Source organism: Calliphora vicina, chromosome 4 (genome assembly GCF_958450345.1).
Source record: "Calliphora vicina chromosome 4, idCalVici1.1, whole genome shotgun sequence".
In the NCBI taxonomy this organism is placed as follows: domain Eukaryota; kingdom Metazoa; phylum Arthropoda; class Insecta; order Diptera; family Calliphoridae; genus Calliphora; species Calliphora vicina.
The window spans coordinates 56,415,920-56,437,693 of NC_088783.1; the positions used below are offsets into that span (position 1 = coordinate 56,415,920).

General features: G+C 27.8%; 1 protein-coding gene across 2 annotated transcripts in view; it reads left to right on the plus strand.

Moving 5' to 3' along the window:
* Window positions 1-21,774, plus strand: part of ldd (lipid droplet defective) — a 58,358-nt gene that overhangs the window by 9,210 nt on the left and 27,374 nt on the right. The window contains exon 1 of one of the 2 annotated variants that reach the window (XM_065506921.1): window positions 12,767-12,851. The exons of the other annotated variant lie outside the window; for it this stretch is intronic. The gene's annotated coding sequence lies outside the window, so the exon portion shown is untranslated. Of the gene's footprint in view, window positions 1-12,766; window positions 12,852-21,774 lie in introns of those variants that run through there. 2 annotated transcript variants of the gene reach the window in all.

The following is a 21,774-nucleotide window of genomic DNA, read 5'->3' on the forward strand; positions in this document are numbered from 1 at the left end:
AAGAGCAAAAACATTTTTCTTTCAAAGTTTCAATAATTTATATTTTTGAGTGATTTTCGGAAGTGGGCCTTATATGGGGGCTATGACCAATTATGCACCGATCACCATGAAATTAGGTAGTGTGATTTATGTCTATATTAAAGTTAAGTATGTTGAATTTTGTGTGTGTACCAACAATTTTAAGCGATTTATGCACGTTAAAGTGATTTTCGGAAGCGGGTCTATATGGGAGCTATGACTAATTATGGACCGATCGTAACAAAATTTGGTGACATGAATTTTGTGTATATAAAACTTATTTGGAGCGGAATTTGTGGAGATACATATATAAATTAAACATTTATGACGGATAAAGTTCAATTTCGGGAGGACATTTGTATGGGGGCTAGGTGAAATAGTGGACCGATTTCAACCAGTTTCAATAGGCTTGGTCCTTGGGCCGAAAAAATAATATGTACCAAATTTCATCGAAATATATTCAAAATTGCGACCTGTACTCTGCGCACAAGGTTTACATGGACAGCTAGCCAGCCAGCCAGCCAGCCAGCCAGCCGACCGGACGGACGGACATCGTTTAATCGACACAGAAAGTGATTCTAAGTCGATCGGTATATTTTAAGGTGGGTGTTAGACTAATATTTTTGGGCGTTACAAACATCTGCACAAACGCATTATACCCTCCCCACTATGGTGGTGTAGGGTATAAAAACCAAAAAAAAAAAAATCGAAAAAAAAATTTTTCAAAAAAATTACAAAAACAACTTTGAAAAAAAATCAAATTTAAAAATATTTAAAATTTGTATTTTGAAGTACATATGTATAATTTGGTGAAGGGTATATAAGATTCGACACAGCCGAATATAGCTCTCTTACATGTTTCACAAACAATTTGTTGTTTTAACAAAATCGTCAATCAATCTTTATCTTAAAGTATACTTTGGAGAATATAGCCGAAATATAGGCCGAATATAGCACTTTTATTTTATTCATTACTAGCTGAAACCGATCTGCGTTGCTGGAATTTTTTTTGTCGAAAAACGAATCATTCGATTGACAACAAATGTGTTTTCTCTGTAAAACCTGCTAAAACAGATTATTACAGATGACAGTTGTCAGAAAAGTATTATTATTGTATTATTAGTTATTTTGACATTTTACAGCCAATTTTTAAATGGTTGTGATTTGCAGAGCGATAGCAAAAATACAATTTTCAATAGTTATCGAGTGTGATATATACAGTGATTGACAAAACAATGGAAACTTTTCCAAATATACCATATGTAGCCCAAAATTTAAAATGTTTTTTAAAATAATAATTTTTTTTTAGTATTTTACTTGTATAGTTTTATTTATATAAATTAACTGAAAAACAGACAACATAATTAATTATATTCTGAAAAAAGGGAACAAAATTAAAAATATTCAATATTTCGCTACTGACAATGGAAACTTTTAAACTTCTGCAAGAAAGAAGTGGAAAACGAAAATAATAGTTAAAAGAACAATGTAAAAAGCATTCTGTTTACAGTTATTTTATTTTTAAATTCTGGTAATTTTTCACAATTTCTTTTTCTAAGTTTTTCGCATAATTGCTTTTTTTTTCAAAGTTAACGAAAATGGCTAAAGTTAAGATTTGTGAAGACTTAAAAAATAAAATAATTAACGATTTTAAAGCTGGTTTAAAACAAAAAAGTAAAAGTATCTGTGACAAATATTCAATAAATAAATCAGCAGTTTCAAAAATTATAAATAAATTTCGTGAGACCGGTTCTGTAAAAACTCAACATTTAGGTGGAAGACCTCGTAAGACTACTCCTAGACAAGATAATTTAGTAGCGTGAGAGTTCAAGAAATTCCCAAAAATAACTCCTCGAGAGGTTGTTAATAGCCTAAAATTAGAAATAAGTACCCGAACAGTTAGTCGCAGGGCAAATGAGGCTGGTCTTGGTTGCTATCGTCCTGTGAAAAAAAACCACTCATTTCTAAAAAGAACCGTTCTGCTCGTCTACAATTTGCCAGGGATCATTTAAACTGGTCGATACAGAAATGGAATACTGTCCTCTTTTCCGACGAATCCAAAAACAATTTAAGAGGCAGTGATGGGAGAACATTTGTAAGACGACCAAAGGGAAAAAAGATTAGATCCAAAGTACACAAATAAGACTGTAAAGTTTGTAAGTGGCAATATTATGGTATGGGGATGTTTTTCAGGTCAAGGAATTGGCCCAATTCATATTATAAAAGATACCATGACAGGTATAGGATACAAAACCATATTAAACGATGTTATGTATCCATACGCTGAGGAAAATATGAACCTAGTTTGGTGATTCCAACACGACAACGACCCGAAACACACCTCTAGGGTTGTTACCGAGTGGTTACAATCCAACGAGGTACTTATAAGCACCCAAAATTACACCAGGAAGGAAGATTTATTGGAGGCGGTTATAAGGGAATGGCAAAATATTTCAAAGGTGACCATTGAGACAATTGGTTCAATGCATCGTCGATGTGTAGCAGTTATAAAAAATAATGGATATACCATATTTGTTAAAATAATACCTAAGTTTCCATTGTTCGTCAATGCCGTAATAAAGAAATCTTTTAATTTTGTTTTCTCATTTTTATACCCTTCACCTTCGTGACAAGGGTATATATAAGTTTGTCATTCCGTTTGTAATTTCTACATTTTTCATTTCCGACCCTACAAAGTATATATATTGTGGATCCTTATAGATAGCGGAGTCGATTAAGCCATGTCCGTCTGTCTGTTGAAATCAATTTTCTGAAGACCCCAGATATCTTCGGGATCCAAATCTTCAATTATGCTGTAAGACATGCTTTCGAGAATTTCGCTATTTAAAATCAGCAAAATCGGTCCACAAATGGCTGAGATATGAGAAAAAAACCAAGACAACCTCGATTTTTGACCTATATCTGGATTACTAAGACATTAATATAGACAATATGGATATCTAATGATAGATATTTCAAAGACATTTGCAACGACGTATATAAGACCATAGTAAGTTGAACCTACAATGGGTCAAAATCGGGAAAAAAAATTTTAACCCGAATTTTTTTTTCATAAAAAAATTGAAAAAACAAAAAAAAAATTTTAAGTTTAAAAAAAAAAAATTTTAAAATTTAAAATAACAATCGAAAAATTTTTTTTTACAAAAAATTAAAAAAACAACTGGAAAAAAAATTAAATTTTGTTTACCTAAAAATATCGGCCCATGATTTCTTATAGCATCCATACAAATAACTTCCCGGAATATGAATCCACCATTAGTATTATATTGGTGATGGGTATATAAAATTCGGCACAGCACAGAATATAACACTCTTAATTGTTTATTTTGCAATCTCAATTGAAATTCCTGATTATTTTTGACTTAAATTTTATCAGCTGTTACTATCACTTTATAACATTCAAATTCGAATTTAAAATCTATATTTTGTTGTCTTAATCTCGTAGTTCTATATGTGTTAAACAAAAACTATTTTTATACCCTTCAACATGTGAGGTAAGGGTATATACATATAAGTTTGTCATTCCGTTTGTAATTTCTACATTTTTAATTTGCGACCCCACGTCGATATAGCTATGTACGTCTGTCTGATGAAATCAGACCGTATAAACGTGGCTTAATAAGAATTTGATAATAAACTATGTACTACACAAACTAAACAAATTTCCTTACTCTTCATTTAGACTTTAGCATCAAATTAATGTCTAATTAGAAAAATAATCTTAAAATCCTCTAAATATTTATTTATTAAAATGGAAAAAATTTTATAATGTTTTAATTGTCTGCTAAACAAGTTTTAAATACTTTTTTTTTTGCTTGAGAACAAACCAATTTCAAATCACGTAAATAAAACCGGCATATTGTCTGCCATTAGTTTTTTTTTATTTTTGCTGATTAACAATTAATGTTTACGTTTTTATAGAAGAGTATTAATTTAATAAAAGTTTAAGAAGGAAAAAAAACCCATATTGCTAATAACACGATTTGAAATTAATTTCAAATTTACATAAAATTCTGAAAAAAAACATCAACTAAGGAACACAATGTATTATTATTGATGGGATAAATAATTTTAAGATAAATTAGTAATAAAATTAAATAAATCATAGACTTTGAGCTTTGGCATAAAATTCAATGTTTGAGAGTTGTAAAAAACAAAAAAATGTACCTAATGCTTCCTAATAAAACTAACGATACCATTTGAAGCTGTAGTCGGCACTTTTAGACACCAGGGACCAAACACAATCGACTATTAAAATTATCAAACAAGGATCGAAAATTACACTTTACGCAACTTTAGAATACATTTAGTAATGTAGCATGTTCTCTTTGTGCCGGACACTGATTTAAGCCCCTTTATTCGATGAACTTTTATGAAACATCGAAGATATTTGAGATTAAAAATTTCAAAATGTAAGAAAATATTTTAATATGAATTTGAAAACGTTGCTATTTCTCACAAATTGGTGAGAATGTTATTATTCTCATGTCATTTTAAGAAGCAGTTTGATTTCAAATCATTCTCAATTTGAGATCATAACTGCCTGCTTGCTGGAATAATACCAGATATAGAGAGATTTTATACGAATAATAAACTCATGTCAGAAGCGAAGGTCTATTTAAAATATTTTTTAAATGAATATTATATAAAGTATATAGAAATATTACAATACAGAATTAATTTTCTTCCTTAGTAGGTGCTGATATTCCATGAATTTATAATGAGTTAAACATATTAATACAAATTATTTAATATTCCATTAGTCTTGTTAAATTAAATCCGCATAATAGTTGATCACCCGCCAACATTTTTAATATTAAATGGCAATGTTTAAATTAGGGTGGTATTTATTGTATAAAACCGACTTTAACTTATTGTCTTCAGATTCTATTACAACTTTTGATTAATTTTGGGTACGGTTTTATACATTTCTTTCTTATATTAAGTACTACATTATACTCTTCACAATGAAGGTATATAAAAGTTTGTCATTCCGTTTGTAATTTCTATATATAAATATATTTTGATAGCTGAGTCGATATAGCCATGTTCGTCTGTCTGTTGAAACCAACTTTCCAAAGTCTTCAAATAACTGCCATACATGATTGATCAATATGATTGATATATGTATCTGGAACACAAATATCTGAGATATAAGCTTCCCAACAACTTATAAGACGCCATAGTGATTCGGTGAAAAATATTTTTTTATCAACGTTTTTTTTTTTAAAATATATTTTTATACTCTTCACCATCATAGTGCTGAAGGTATATTGGGTTTGCGCATATGTTTGTAACGTGAAATTATATTGTCCCAAAAGCCACCTTAAATTATACCAATCTCCTCATGATCACTTTTTGATCGATCAAACTGCAGGTTGCAACTTTGAAGATAAATTTAACATATACTTCTTTATTGACCCAAGTCTATTGAATTTGGGTAGAATCTGTTTATTATTTCTCTTAATCCCCATACAAATGTCCTCCCGAAATAAGACCTTATAGGTCATAAACAGGGCAACCAAAAATATGCAATATCATATTTTTTGCTGTGCGTCGTATAAACATATGAGTTAGTTATTTATCCGTTTCAGACAATTATAAGAATTTTGGCATCGATTTGTTAGTGCATATTTTTGCATATTTTGCTCTTTACTGCATATTTTTGCATATTTTGCATTTTATAGCATATTTTTGCATATTTAACTCATAACTGCATATTTTTGTTGCATATTTTCTTTATTTTCATTATTTTGTTTTCTAAATATAATTTTATTGCTTGTATAGTAATTTTTCATTTCTATATTTTACAATTTTGTTAACGTCCAATGATAATTTGCCTAAGCTACTTAAAGAAACAAATATAGTACTATAGTAATGTAATGGATCTTAGTTTCCATATATTTGAATTAAATTAAAAATATTCACACACAAATATCAAAATTTAACAAATACTAAAAAATACATACAAAATTAAAAGAAAAAAAATGGGATACATTTAAAAAAAAAACTTAAGGTTGCTTGAGACAGTTATGGTTGGGCATTAACAGTTTACCACTAATGTAATATTAAACAGCTTTTCAGCAAATGTTCAGAATATTAAGATCCATCGAAAATTTCATGTTCAAAAATATCGAAAATATCACGTTTTTTACAAATTGTAACAAAGATATTGGGAAATCATTAAAAAACAATCAATTGATGAGAAAGAAAAAAACATAGGAAATGTCTAGGTATTTTGAGTTCCAATAATAAAAATGCAAAAAAGTTTTTTTTATTTTTCCACAGTTTTAAAGAAAACAAATCATTTCACTATTGTTAGGCTTTTTGTTAATTCTGTTAAAATTTTGGAAGTAAAATTTAGATGTTAATCTTCATATATGATAAATTTTTTACCAAACAATTACAAACGCTCTCTATAGCGATTTGGAAACATAATTCAAATGATAAAATAATAGATTTTAAAGCTTTATGTAGAATAGAAACATTTCGAGAAATTCTTAATATCCTCTCCCTACAATATTATGCAACTAATTACTAAACAAATTTGTATTTACTTTTTATATTATTTTTAATAAAACATTGAAATCAAACAATAACCAACTATTTTTAAGTGCATATTTTTTTATATTTTAAGAGCATATTTTTCTTTTTTAAGTGCATATTTTATGCGCATAAAAAACTTTTTTTAGAGCATATTTTTGATTGCCCTGGTTTTAAATGTCTGATTTATATAGGTATAGACACAAATTTCTCCACAATTTTTTTTAAAATTTTTAGCTCTTATTTTGAAACATCTGTACAATGCTGAAATGCTCATCTTTTGAGGCCAAGAATTAAGCCAATATCGGTTACTCTATACCAAAGTGAAGCGTATCCGAGAGAAGGTTCTGCATCGATCGAAACAAATAGTAGTAGGACGGGGCAAGTGCGTTCGATACAGATTCACTGCAATGCACTTTAGGTAATTTCACCCATTTTTGAGGCAAAAAGTCATGTTTTGCACTTTCAAGAATGCATTTTTTGTTTTTGGTATTTGATAAAGAAAATATTAAAGCAAATAACGGCTAGTTTTGTTTTTGTAAAAAATTAATGGCGACTGCTTAGCAAGTGATCAAAGTCATTGTATTTGAGTCATTTGAATGTAGTACATACAGTGCAATTAGGTCGAATTTTTAAGTTTATTTAAATAGTTAAAAAACAAACATAAATTTAAATTAAATATGGAAAACAAAAGTGTAGTAAGCGCTTAATAGTTTAAGAAAAAGATTTTGTAAAAAAAATAGTTTTTGGCGAAAAAACTTATACTTCTGACATAACCTTTAATTTTAAAATTTTTTTTTGAAAGATGAATTTTGGATAAGCTTTTAAAAAGTTGGACGAATTTGGCCGGGTTTAAACAATCAGAAACATGTTTAATGGAGAATTTTGAGTTTAATTTGTCAATTTCATGTTGCGATTTTTTGTGGTTTTTTGAGAAATATCATTTTTCGTGGCAGCCTCCGCTTGCAAAATAGTGAAGTTTGGTTGGATGAGCAAAAAAACAGGGGAAGAATGCTGCTGTTTACAATTTTATTGTTGGTAATCGGATTATGTGAGGGAAAAAGTGCGAATTTCTTGTAAGAATATCTTAGTTAGATGGGAGAGTTCCCGCCCTATTGTCTACGCCATTTTGAATCTGAAAAATTTTACCTAAAATTTGAAATCAGCAATCTTGAATACCCCTGTATACCGATTTTCATGTAAATCAGAAGACATTTTAAAATTTACGCCGCCATATTGGATTCGCCATTTTGAATCTGAAAAATTTTACATCAGATTCGAAATCAGCAATCTTGAATACCCCCATATACCGATTTTCATGTAAATCAGAAGATATTTTAAAATTTACGCCGCCATATTGGATCCGCCATTTTGAATATGAAAAATTTTATAATAGATTCGAAATCAGATTTTCATCCTTGTTCAGTGATTCCTTATAGTTTTGGCCACAAAAATGGGTGAAATTATCTATAGTGCATTGGTCTGTCCAGATTTAAGCAGCTCATAATAGATAGGACCCTTTTGATTCCACCAAATACAGAGCATTACCTTAGCGCCATGGATATTTGGCTTTGGTGTCGATTTGGCTGGTTGGCCGAGCTTCACATACGATTTATTAGGATTCTGGTTATTGTAATGGATCCATTTTTCATGATTCGTTGCAAAAATTATTTATAGCGTTCAAGCATCATTTCGGATATGCAAAATCGTCTTTCAAGGTTAATCGTCTCTCAGCTTCATAAATCCTGCTGCTCGCAAATATTTTTAAATTGCTGTTTGAGTAGCTCCAAAGATTTTGCAAGCTCTTATTGAGTTTGACAACAATCTTCATGAAGTAATGCCTACAATTCTAGGTCTTCCAACTTTTTTGGTTGGCCTGGGCGATTTTAGTTTTTCGTGTCAAAATCAACACTTCTGAATCCTACAAATTATCTCCAAAGCCAAATATCCATGGCGCTAAGGTAATCTATATTTGGAGGGAGCAAAAGGGTCATATCTATAATGAGCTACTGAAATCTGAACAGATCATCACAGATTCCCTGTGATTCGTTTGAAGCAGGCATGGAACTGTAATATTCCATCATGACAACGCTCGGCCACCTGTTATAAAGTACTTGGGATGAAGTGGTTGGGAAGTTTTGCCACACCCGCTTTATAGTCCAGACCGTGCCCCGTTCGACTACTATTTGTTTCGAGCGCTACAGAACGCTCTCTGGGATTTGCTTCACTTTGGACACAAATGATGAGTAGTTCTTTTGGCTCAGAAACCATATGTTTCCAGAACGATGGGCCAATGATTGAATTAATTTATATATTACAAATGTTTCAAAATAAAAGCTAACAATTTTAAAAAATCCCTCATTTTAATTAGGAACCCTATTGGAAACTTAATTTTCCACGTCTTCATAATTCTGGTTTTTATAAATCGATTTTAATCGAAAGTTCTCCTGATTCCATTGCTGAAAAATTTTCACTTATGAACACCTTTTGGCGGACAAGAGGACATTATAAGTTCTATTTGTCTCCCTTAAATTGTTACCAGTCTAATATCAATAAATACTAAACTCAATTTGAATTAAATAATTTATGTGTTGTTGTAGCTTAAAACTGAAAGTAAACGTGAACTTTTTTAGTTTGTTTATGTTAATTTATTGCTGCAAACGTCTCTTCTTCTTCCTCTGCTTCTTCAATTTCAGCGATTCGATTTCATTTAATCGTCTGCAAACAAACGCGAATATTGAAAAAAAAAAAAACAAAACAAACCAAAACTGACAACAAAAATTCAAATACTTCCGCATATTAATAGTGACAATTAGGCGCAAATACTCTGCAACAAAAAGGGTGGCATTGACAAAATGTCAAAACGATGGCTTAATACCAATAATGAAGACATTTTAAAGAAAGGAATTGAAGTGGGGAAGGAAAATAACGCTAAATGAAACGATTAATTGATTGTTAACGGATTCCTTAAGAGTAGTGTTTGCTCAAATAAACTTAAATGAGAGGCTTTTACTTGCTCTCTTATTAAAACTGTTTAGTTTTGTTTATTTGTTTTGATTACACTCTTCTTCTTCTTCCTATGTACGCATGCATGTGAGTTTTGTTACCACTCTATTGTTTATAACCTAAAATTTTACGATTAAGTTATTTATTACATATTGTTTGTTGTTGTTGTTATTTTGATTACAAATGGTGTGATATTCTTTGTTTATTTTTTGTATTTATTAGTTGCACTTTTTATTATATTTGCAAGTAGATACAATTAAATTTGTTAGTAGTGAGTACGTGCGTGTGAGTATTTAAGAGTGAAAAAAGACAAAGAAAATATTACTAACAATAACAAATTTAAATTTAGTTAATAAATTTAAAATGCATGTGAAAAGTTGCACTATGAATGAAATTCATATAGCAACAAGACGAAAAAAACAATAATAAAGTTTCTTTTTTTTTATTTTATTTTTATTGATTTTAATTGTGGGAGTTGTATTTTAAAGAGATTTAATAAACAATTGTTGTCAGATCTGTGGCGGCTACGTGGGCTATTTGAAAACCCCTTTCTAAATCTAAGACAAAATTATTCCAATCCTGTCATAACTTAGAAGCTTATAGTTGGACTAGTTTTTGAAACAGTCGTAGGAATATTGAGTTTCTCCTTTATTAAATTAATTTAGAAAAATCAAACTTGGTTTAGAAAAATCACGAATAGTTTTAGAATAGAATGAGTTTTTCCATTTTACCTATTATTTTACAAAAACTTCTCCTCTGTGCCTCGTATTTACAGATTTTTGTTTGCAACATTGAAGTTTGTGGTTTTGAAAACGGTTTTGTTGTGAGAAGTTTTATGATTTACTCAATTAAAATAAGTATAAATAAAGTTTCCTTTTAATTAAGCTATTTAAAAATGTATGGAGCAGTAACAGCGAAAATAGCTTAACCCAGAATATATCAGGTTTTCGTTTATTAATGAAAATTTATAAATTAGGATCACTAACACAAGTTTTTAAAGCCGAACAAAATTTGCTTGACTATCATTGTTTATCCTGTAAAACTGTGACTTTTGGATTTAAGATTTTTTCGCTGTTTGGTCTCATTAAGTAAAATATACCAAATCGAACAAAAACCTTCATTATTTTTAAAATTTGCTTAACTCAAAATTTTTTTTTCACTTGATTTTTAGAAAAAATTCAACTGTTCATGATTGTGTCATTAATAATTTCTGATGACGCTAATACTTTTTTTCTTACAAAATTTTAGAATGAATAATGAAAATATTGTAAAATAAACAAAATTTAATATTGACATTGACATGGTGCTCTAAATTTTTTTGGGAAGTTAAATTACATTTACAAATTGTAGTTTTTTCTAGAAAATATCACGCTGCAAATAAAAAGTAAAATACTTTTGTAAAAATAATAGTAATTGTAAAATCGTGCAGAATGACTTTGTTTTCTATTGCTCAATTGCTTTTCACCTAAGGAAAAATTTTGTTTAAGATTGTAAATTCTTTCAATACCGTCTTATACTAAGCATTCTTTATACTAAAGACTAACAGTCTTTATACTAAAGACTAACAGTCTTTATACTAAAGACTAACAGTCTTTATACTAAAGACTAACAGTCTTTATACTAAAGACTTACAGTCGTTATACTAAAGACTTACAGTCGTTATACTAAAGACTTACAGTCTTTATACTAAAGACTTACAGTCTTTATACTACAGACTTACAGTCTTTATACTAAAGACTTACAGTCTTTATACTAAAGACTTACAGTCTTTATACTAAAGACTTACAGTCTTTATACTAAAGACTTACAGTCTTTATACTAAAGACTTACAGTCTTTATACTAACGACTTACAGTCTTTATACTAAAGACTTACAGTCTTTATACTAAAGACTTACAGTCTTTATACTAAAGACTTACAGTCTTTATACTAAAGACTTACAGTCTTTATACTAACGACTTACAGTCTTTATACTAAAGACTTACAGTCTTTATAATAAAGACTTACAGTCTTTATACTAAAGACTTGCAGTCTTTATACTAAAGACTTGCAGTCTTTCTACTAAACAGTCTTTATACTAAAGACTTGCAGTCTTTCTACTAAAGACTTACAGTCTTTATACTAAACAGTCTTTATACTAAAGACTTACAGTCTTTATACTAAAGACTTACAGTCTTTATACTAAACAGTCTTTATACTAAAGACTTACAGTCTTTATACTAAAGACTTACAGTCTTTATACTAAAGACTTACAGTCTTTATACTAAAGACTTACAGTCTTTATACTAAAGACTTACAGTCTTTATACTAAAGACTTACAGTCTTTATACTAAAGACTTACAGTCTTTATACTAAAGACTTACAGTCTTTATACTAAAGACTTACAGTCTTTATACTAAAGACTTACAGTCGTTATACTAAAGACTTACAGTCGTTATACTAAAGAATTACAGTCTTTATACTAAAGACTTACAGTCTTTATACTAACGACTTACAGTCTTTATACTAAAGACTTACAGTCTTTATAATAAAGACTTACAGTCTTTATACTAAAGACTTGCAGTCTTTATACTAAAGACTTGCAGTCTTTCTACTAAACAGTCTTTATACTAAAGACTTGCAGTCTTTCTACTAAAGACTTACAGTCTTTATACTAAACAGTCTTTATACTAAAGACTTACAGTCTTTATACTAAACAGTCTTTATACTAAAGACTTACAGTCTTTATACTAAAGACTTACAGTCTTTATGCTAAAGACTTACAGTCTTTATGCTAAAGACTTACAGTCTTTATGCTAAAGACTTACAGTCTTTATGCTAAAGACTTACAGTCTTTATGCTAAAGACTTACAGTCTTTATACTAAAGACTTTGAGTCTCATTTTATACTCACTATTGAAAACCTAAAATAGCATTATATTTATATTCAGTCTAAAATATTAAACGCAGCTTGACGAAACATTTAAATAAATTTAATAAAAAATATAGGAAATACCGGTAGATTTAATGGGTTTCTCTCTAATTTCAGTAATATATTGGAAATTATGCAAAACTATTAGTAAGTTAGCAAGTTTTATTAAACACCTAAATATATAACACACATAAACTGATCTACATATTTAAAAACATAATGCCTAATTCTCAATGATTTTCTTTTCTTTGCAGATAAATAAAGAGGTAATTTTTAATATTGAAACCTTGACCTTGAAATAGACTACAAAAAAATTTATGCTAATAATTTAAATCATTAAATACAATATTTTTTGTAAGTACAATATTAACATTATTAATTAGCACTTTTTAGTAGCAAACAAATTTGATTTATTATTTTAATTATTCTTTAGAAGCAACGTCATATGTTTTTCAAATTATGATAAATGGTTGACATCTTACAGACGTAAAATTTACAAATTTTTGTTTATATTTATTTTTTATAACTTTAGCAAAGTTCTACGTCGAAACCAATAATTAAATTTATTTAGTAAATATTTGTTTTGATTTTAACAAAACCCAAGTTGCTTCTGTAAATATTCATTTACTGAGATGCATTTAATTCTGTGAATTGTTTACATTTTGAATCACGATTTTCGAATTGTTTAACTTCAAAATAAGGTAGTCAAATAAAGTTGTAATTATATAGCAAGTGGTTTTAAAATAGATTTCAAAAGATCTTTGTCTTTTATTTGTTGGTTTTAGTTATTGTTTCAAACGCTTCATACTCTGTAGTGGATACAAATATTTCTATGCAAGTTTCTTAAAACATTTCATTGAATAACAAACGAAAACAGTTAGTTCATTAATTAATGTCGGAAACATAATGATTTTGTATCATATTCTACAACTGCAAAATTAATAATTGATGATGTTTGACCTTTGAAAATATGCATTTTTATTAGTGTTTAAAAAGAGCGAAACTCAGATTTGATTTACAAGAAACTGATATGTGAAGAGATTATATTCTAACTACCTTAAATTAAAAACAACCGTATTATACTAATAACTACCTGTCTATATTAAAGACTATACCGTCTTTATACTAAAAACTATCATCGTCTTTATATTAAATACTGTCACCGTATTTATACTAGAGACTATCACCGCCTTTATACTAAAGACTATCACCGTCTCTATACTTTAGATTTACAGTATTTATACTAAAGACTATACCATGTCTTTATACTAAATACTATATCGTCTTTATTCTAAAGAGTATACCGTCTTTATACTAAAGACTACATCGTCTTTATTCTAAAGACTATACCGTCTTTATACTGAAGATTATATCGGCTGGATACTAAGGACTATTTCGTCTTTATACTAAAGACTATATCGTCTTTATATTAATGACTATATCGTCTTTATATTAATGACTATATCGTCTGTATACTAAAGACTATATCGTCTTTATACTAAAGTCTATCAGCGTCTTTATACTAAAGTCTATCAGCGTCTTTATACTAAAGTCTATCAGCGTCTTTATACTAAAGACTATATTGTCATTATACTAAAGACTATATCGTCTTTATACTAAAGACTATATCGTCTTTATACTACAGACTATATCGTCTTTATACTAGATACTATATCGTTTTTATACTGAAGACTATACCGTCTTTATACTAAAGACTATATCGTCTTTATACTAATGACTATACCGTCTTTATACTAATGACTATACCGTATTTATACTAAAGTCTATCAGCGTCTTTATACTAAAGTCTATCAGCGTCTTTATACTAAAGACTATATCGTCTTTATACTAAGACTATACCGTCTTTATACTAAATACTTTATCGTCTTTATTCTAAATACTATATCGTCTTTATTCTAAAGAGTATACCGTCTTTATACTAATGACTATACCGTCTTTATACTAATGACTATACCGTATTTTTAATAAAGTCTATCAGCGTCTTTATACTAAAGTCTATCAGCGTCTTTATACTAAAGATTATATCGGCTGGATACTAAGGACTATTTCGTCTTTATACTAAAGACTATATCGTCTTTATATTAATGACTATATCGTCTTTATACTAAAAACTATATCGTCTTTATACTAAAGACTATATCGTCTTTATACTAAAGACTATATCGTCTTTATACTAAAGACTATATCGTCTGTATACTAAAGACTATATCGTCTTTATACTAAAGACTATTTCGTCTGGATACTAAGGACTATTTCGTCTTTATACTAAAGACTTCATCGTCTTCATACTAAAGACTTTATCGTCTTTATTCTGCAGACTATATCGTTTTTATAATAAAGACTATATCGTCTGGATACTAAGGGCTTTTTCGTCTTTATACTAAAGACTTTATCGTCTTTATACTAAAGGCTATATCATCATTATACTAAAGGCTATATCATCATTATACTAAAGACTATACCGTCTTTATACTAAAGACTATATCGTCTTTATACTAAAGACTATACTAAAGACTTTATACTAAAGACTATATCGTCTTTATACTAAAGACTATATCGTCTTTATACTAAAGTCTATCAGCATCTTTATACTAAAGTCTATCAGCGTCTTTATACTAAAGTCTATCAGCGTCTTTATACTAAAGACTATACCGTCTGTATACTAAAGACTATATCGTCTTTATACTAAAGACTATTTCGTCTGGATACTAAGGACTATTTCGTCTTTATACTAAAGACTTCATCGTCTTCATACTAAAGACTTTATCGTCTTTATTCTACAGACTATATCGTTTTTATAATAAAGACTATATCGTCTGGATACTAAGGGCTATTTCGTCTTTATACTAAAGACTTTATCGTCTTTATACTAAAGGCTATATCATCATTATACTAAAGGCTATATCATCATTATACTAAAGACTATATTTATACTAAAGACTATATCGTCTTTATACTAAAGACTATATCGTCTGGATACTAAGGACTATTTCGTCTTTATACTAAAGACTTTAACATCTTTATACTAAAGACTTTAACGTCTTTATACTAAAGACTATATCGTCTTTATACTAAAGACTATATCATCTTTATACTAAAGACTATTACTCAGACTACCGTCCTGTAGTTAGACAAGGGTCCATTTTTTATAATAAAAGTAGAGCTCCTACCTCGTTGTATATAATTACTTGGATCTCCTGTAATTACTTGAATCAATTCTGGTTTTATTTTACTAATAGAACCTAACTACTACCTTAACCTATATGTTAATTAAAATAGCAATTAAAATAAAATTCTTTAGCTAAATACTTTTTCAAAATATAAATAAAAAACCCCTATTTAATAAAAATAAGAAAAAAATATACATAAAAAGTGGATAAATAAATATTTATACAGATACTATATGTTTTTATGAAATACTTGTACAGGTTTTTGTAATAAATGTTGTTTAAGAATTTTATAATTATTCGCTGATGTTCTATAGTATTTATTTATATAAGTAGTTTTTAGTTTCTATTTCAATACAATTTTTTAGTTGAGTGATTTTATGAAGGTTATTGCTGTTTTTTTTTCTGCAGGTTTGCTAATTTTTTTTAGTTGTCATTACTATATTGACTATTAAAACATAATTTTTATGTCACCATCATTAGCAATGACCAGCTGTATTTGGTAATTGAATATAAATATTTTTAGCATTGATGGAAAATAACTGCGAAAAACCCTTTTAACAAAATTTATTTGATTACAATCGGTTTTTTGTATACAAATATATATTGAAATATTAATTATTACTAAAATATAATACTCTATAATAGGTATTATTGTTCTGACTCGACTTTCTGACAAGATACATACCTTTTTGTTTAAAATGAATATTTATTATTTTGAAACTAATTTTTACAATCGACAGATTAATTGCAAAATTGATAGCTTTCAATTTAATTTAATACAAGTGTTTTGAATTCCATTTTGTTTAATTAAATAAAATATAGACAATTTTATAAATATTGACAAATTTTTCCATAATACTTCCATTAAAAGACGCCGACATATGTTTTTACTTAAGAATAATTCAATATTTATTGGCAATCAAAAGAAAAATATAAATATTTACTTTTTATTAATGACACATTTATTTACATTAATTTTATTTTATCTTTTATACAAATTGTATGAAAAAATTAACATGCAACTTATTTAAAATGTTAAATTAACATTTGTTTAGTTAGCCATGGGAATTTCAGTTGGTTGCACAAGAATCTTTTGATATAAATGTCAAATTTGTCAGATGTTGCAACATGTTGATGGCAAGCACATGTAGATAAAACTTTAGTCTCAACATGTAAGATAAACAATGTTGCCGAAACATGTTTAGAGACCAAAAATTGAGAATATGCTAAATTGAAACAACATTCAATATTTATTTAAATACTTTAGCAAACTATAACTCGTTTTAAATTTATTTTTTAAATTCTGTAATTAATATTTTGCAAAGGGTATAAAACCTTGAATATATCAACTAGATTTTCAACTCCATATGACTTATATTATTTTAACATTAAACCCTTCAATTACTCACACGTTTACTGGTAATTGAAACCTGTCGTTGCAATCATAATCACACTTATTTAATAACCATTTAAAAATAAAAAAGAAAGTTAATTACGATTTGGAAACACGTAAATATACGATATTAATATATTAAATAACAACAATTAAAAGTTCGTTAAACTTATGTCTAATTGTATATTGATATAGAATTAATTTAGTGTCAAGTCCACAATTCAAGGTACAAAGTCTATGTAAAGTTTGGATTAGATATTAAAAGGGAATCTTGTGATAACAATACGTTTCTCTATGGAAAATCTTGTGATAACAAGACTTTTCTCTATAGAAAATATTTCTCTATAGAAAATCAAGTGATAACAAGACATTTCTCTATAGAAAATCTTGTGATAACAAGACTTTTCTCTATAGAAAATCTTGTGATAACAAGACTTTTCTCTATAGAAAATCTTGTGATATAAACAAGACTTTTCTCTATAGAAAATCTTGTGATATAAACAAGACTTTTCTCTACAGAAAATCTTGTGATATAAACAAGACTTTTCTCTATAAAAAATCTTGTGATATAAACAAGACTTTTCTCTATAGAAAGTCTTGTGATATAAACAAGACTTTTCTCTATAGAAAGTCTTGTGATATAAACAAGACTTTTCTCTATAGAAAGTCTTGTGATATAAACAAGACTGTTCTCTATAGAAAATCTTGTGATATAAACCAGACTTTTCTCTATAGAAAATCTTGTGATATAAACAAGACTTTTCTCTATAGAAAATCTTGTGATATAAACAAGACTTTTCTCTATAGAAATTCTTGTGATATAAACAAGACTTTTCTCTATAGAAAATCTTGTGATATAAACAAGACTTTTCTCTATAGAAAATCTTGTGATATAAACAAGACTATTCTCTATAGAAAATCTTGTGATATAAACAAGACTTTTCTCTATAGAAAATCTTGTGATATAAACAAGACTTTTCTCTATAGAAAATCTTGTGATATAAACAAGACTTTTCTCTATAGAAAATCTTGTGATATAAACAAGACTTTTCTCTATAGAAAATCTTGTGATATAAACAAGACTTTTCTCTATAGAAAATCTTGTGATATAAACAAGACTTTTCTCTATAGAAAATCTTGTGATATAAACAAGACTTTTCTCTATAGAAAATCTTGTGATATAAACAAGACTTTTCTCTATAGAAAATCTTGTGATATAAACAAGACTTTTCTCTATAGAAAATCTTGTGATATAAACAAGACTTTTCTCTATAGAAAATCTTGTGATATAAACAAGACTTTTCTCTATAGAAAATCTTGTGATATAAACAAGACTTTTCTCTATAGAAAATCTTGTGATATAAACAAGACTTTTCTCTATAGAAAATCTTGTGATATAAACAAGACTTTTCTCTATAGAAAATCTTGTGATATAAACAAGACTTTTCTCTATAGAAAATCTTTTGAGATCCCTCAGTGTCGCCCGATCCAGCTTTTGTAAATAGTGACAGATATAGTCTCAGTTTAATTTCAATCGTAGGTTAATATATAGTCTAAGTTTATCTTCAATCGTAGTTTAGCTTTCATCGTAGATTTATAAATAGTCTTAGTTAAGCTATAAGGTTTCTGTAAAGTTTTAGTTAATCGTTGGTTTAAATATAGCTTTAGTTTAGCTTTAATCGTAGGTTTATAAATAGCTTTAGTTTAGCTGCAAACGTTGTTTACCTTTGATCGTGGGTTATATGTGTGTAGTTTTAGTTTAGCTGCTATTGTAGGTATTTATATATCCTTAGTTTAACTACAATCGTGGGTTAATATATAGCCTTAGTTTAAATACAATCGATGGTTTATTTATACTTAGTTTAGCATCAATCAAAGGATTATAAGTTGCCTTGGTGTAGCATTAATCGAAGGTTTATATGAAGCCATTTCAAAGCGGGTGATTCATAATAATATATTTTTTTATGAGATTTTTTACAATTACATATTTGCTCACTTCAAGAATCTAAATTCATTATTTTTTAATCTGCACCTCTTTGCCATTTCTACCATTAACCTTTAAATTAGAAATTTACAAAGTATTGTACAACGAAGCGTATAATTAATTTTAAATAAAAACTATTTTCCATTGAGTAATTCACATTGATTTTTTTTATAAATTACCATATAATAATATGATATTTTAACCTTTCATTTTATTTATAAAACAATTGAGGCATTTTTAAGTAAAAATATAAATATTTCTCTGAGAATTAAATCAAGAGACGGAAATATATTATTCATCAAACATCAAAAGCTGCTTAAATCAATAGTGTATTTAATAAAAAGTAAATATTGTATTTTCTTTAAATCAATATTACATTTAACTAAATATTTATTTAACAAAGGCTACTTAACAATTTGAAATATAAGCATTTCCGAATTATGACAGTATTAAGTTTGTAATTTATTTGCTTCCGTCTTATGACAACAAATCATTTATGTCATTTATTTATCAGTTAAGAATTTTTGCATTTTCAAATGCCTTCATTGCTTTTAAGACTGTTTAATTCTTATATATTTTAGAATTTCAATTATGATGCTCTTTTTATTGATATACTTTTCGTTGTTGTTATTTATTATATGTATAATCTGTAAAATCAGGTCAAGTATGACCAGCCATATATGAGAATATTCATTTCAGACTGGTTTTGCATGGGAAATTATTAAAAGTTTTATCACATTTATTTTTTTTGTTTGTTTTCAAACAATTTTGAAATATCTTTTTACAAACCTACACTACATCATTTTGTTGTTTGGATTAAGTTTATGCAAATATTGGCAACACCTGTAATGGCAATCAATTGACGCAATGTATTTTTTAAATTAATTTAAATATATAATTTGAAAGCAAAAATCTTAATTTACATTGTGAACTCAGTAGAGCTGCTCACTATAGAGGGCTGGTCTGTCTCTATTATAATGAATAACTACTGAATCAGCCAGTCATTAAATACTGTATTGGGGATTACTCACTATGTAGTTTAGCTTTAAAACTAGGTTATATAAAGTCTTAGTTTAGCTTTAATCATAGGTTAATATATAGTCTTAGTTAAGACTTAATCGTGGGTTTATATAGGTTTAGTTTAGCTTCAATTCTAGGTTTATATAAAGTTTTAGTTTAGCTTAAACCATCAGTTTTTAGTTAGTCTTAGTTTTGCTTTAATCGTAGGTTTATATTCAGTCTTAGTTTAGCTTCAATCATTGGTTTATATTTAATCTTAGTTTAGCTTTAATCGTAGTGTTATATTCAGTCTAAGTTTAGCTTAGATAATTTGTTTTTATTTAGTTGTAGTTTAGCTTTAATCGTAGATTTATATTCAACTTTAATCGTAGGTTTATATTCAGTCTTAGTTTAGCTTCAGTCATTGTTTTATATTTAGTATTAGTTTAGTTTTAATCGTAGGTTTATATTAAGTCTTAGTTTAGCTTAAATCATTGGTTTTTATTTAGTTTTAGTTTAGTTTTAATCTTAAGTTTATATTCAGTCTTAGTTTAGCTTCAATCATTGATTTATATTTAGTCTTAGTTTAGCTTTAATCGTAAGTTTATATTCAGTCTTAGTTTAGCTTCAATCATTGGTTTATATTTAGTCTTAGTTTAGCTTTAATCGTAGTTTTATATTCAGTTTTAGTTTATCATCAATCATTGGTTTATATTTAATCTTAGCGTAGCTTTAATCGTAGGTTTATATTCAGTCTTAGTTTAGCTTTAATCAGTTTTAGTTTAGCTTTAATCGTAGGTTTATATTCAGTCTTAGTTTAGCTTTAATAATTGCTTTATATTTAGTCTTAGTTTAGCTTTAATTGAAGGATTACATTCAGTCTTAGTTTCGCTTCAATCATCGGTTTTTATTTCGTCTAAGTTTAGCTTTAAAAATTGTTTTATATTCAGTCTTAGTTTAGCTTAAATCTATGGTTTTTATTTAGTCTTAGTTCATCTTTAATCGTAGTTTTATATTCATTCTAAGGTTAGCTTCAATCATTGGTTTATATTTAATCTTAGTTTTGCTTCAATCGTAGGTATATATTCAGTCTTAATTTGGCTTAAATCATTGGTTTTTATTTAGTTTTAGTTTAGCTTTAATCGCGGATTTATATTCAGTCTTAGTTTAACTTAAATCAGTCTTAGTTTAGCTTCAATCATAGGTTAATATACAGTCTTAGTTTAGACTGGAACTTAGGTTTATATAAAGTCTTAGTTTAGCTTAAATTTTTGCTTTATGTTTAGTCTTAGTTTAGCTTTAATCGTTGTTTTGTATTCAGTCTTAGTTTAGCTTCAATCATTGCTTTATGTTTAGTCTTAGTTTAGCTTTAATCGTAGGTTTATATTCTGTCTTAGTTTAACCATTGGTTTAGTTTCAATTGTGAGACTTATTTCAATTTTAATCGTAGTTCTTTAAAAATATGGTCGTAGTTTAGCATTAATCGTAGGTTTATTTATAGTCATCATTTTTGTTCTTCTACAAATCCAAGTGGCCTAACTTTGCCTCTCTTAAGTTCCCCTGTAATCAACATTTGATGTCTGTATAATATTCTGAAAACTTAATTGCTCCTCTCTCTTGATGTTCAAGGTATTGTACAAATCGGTCTTTACAGTGGCGCTCAAAGTATGACGTAAAAAAGCATATTATCATGTAGAGTACCTCAACAGG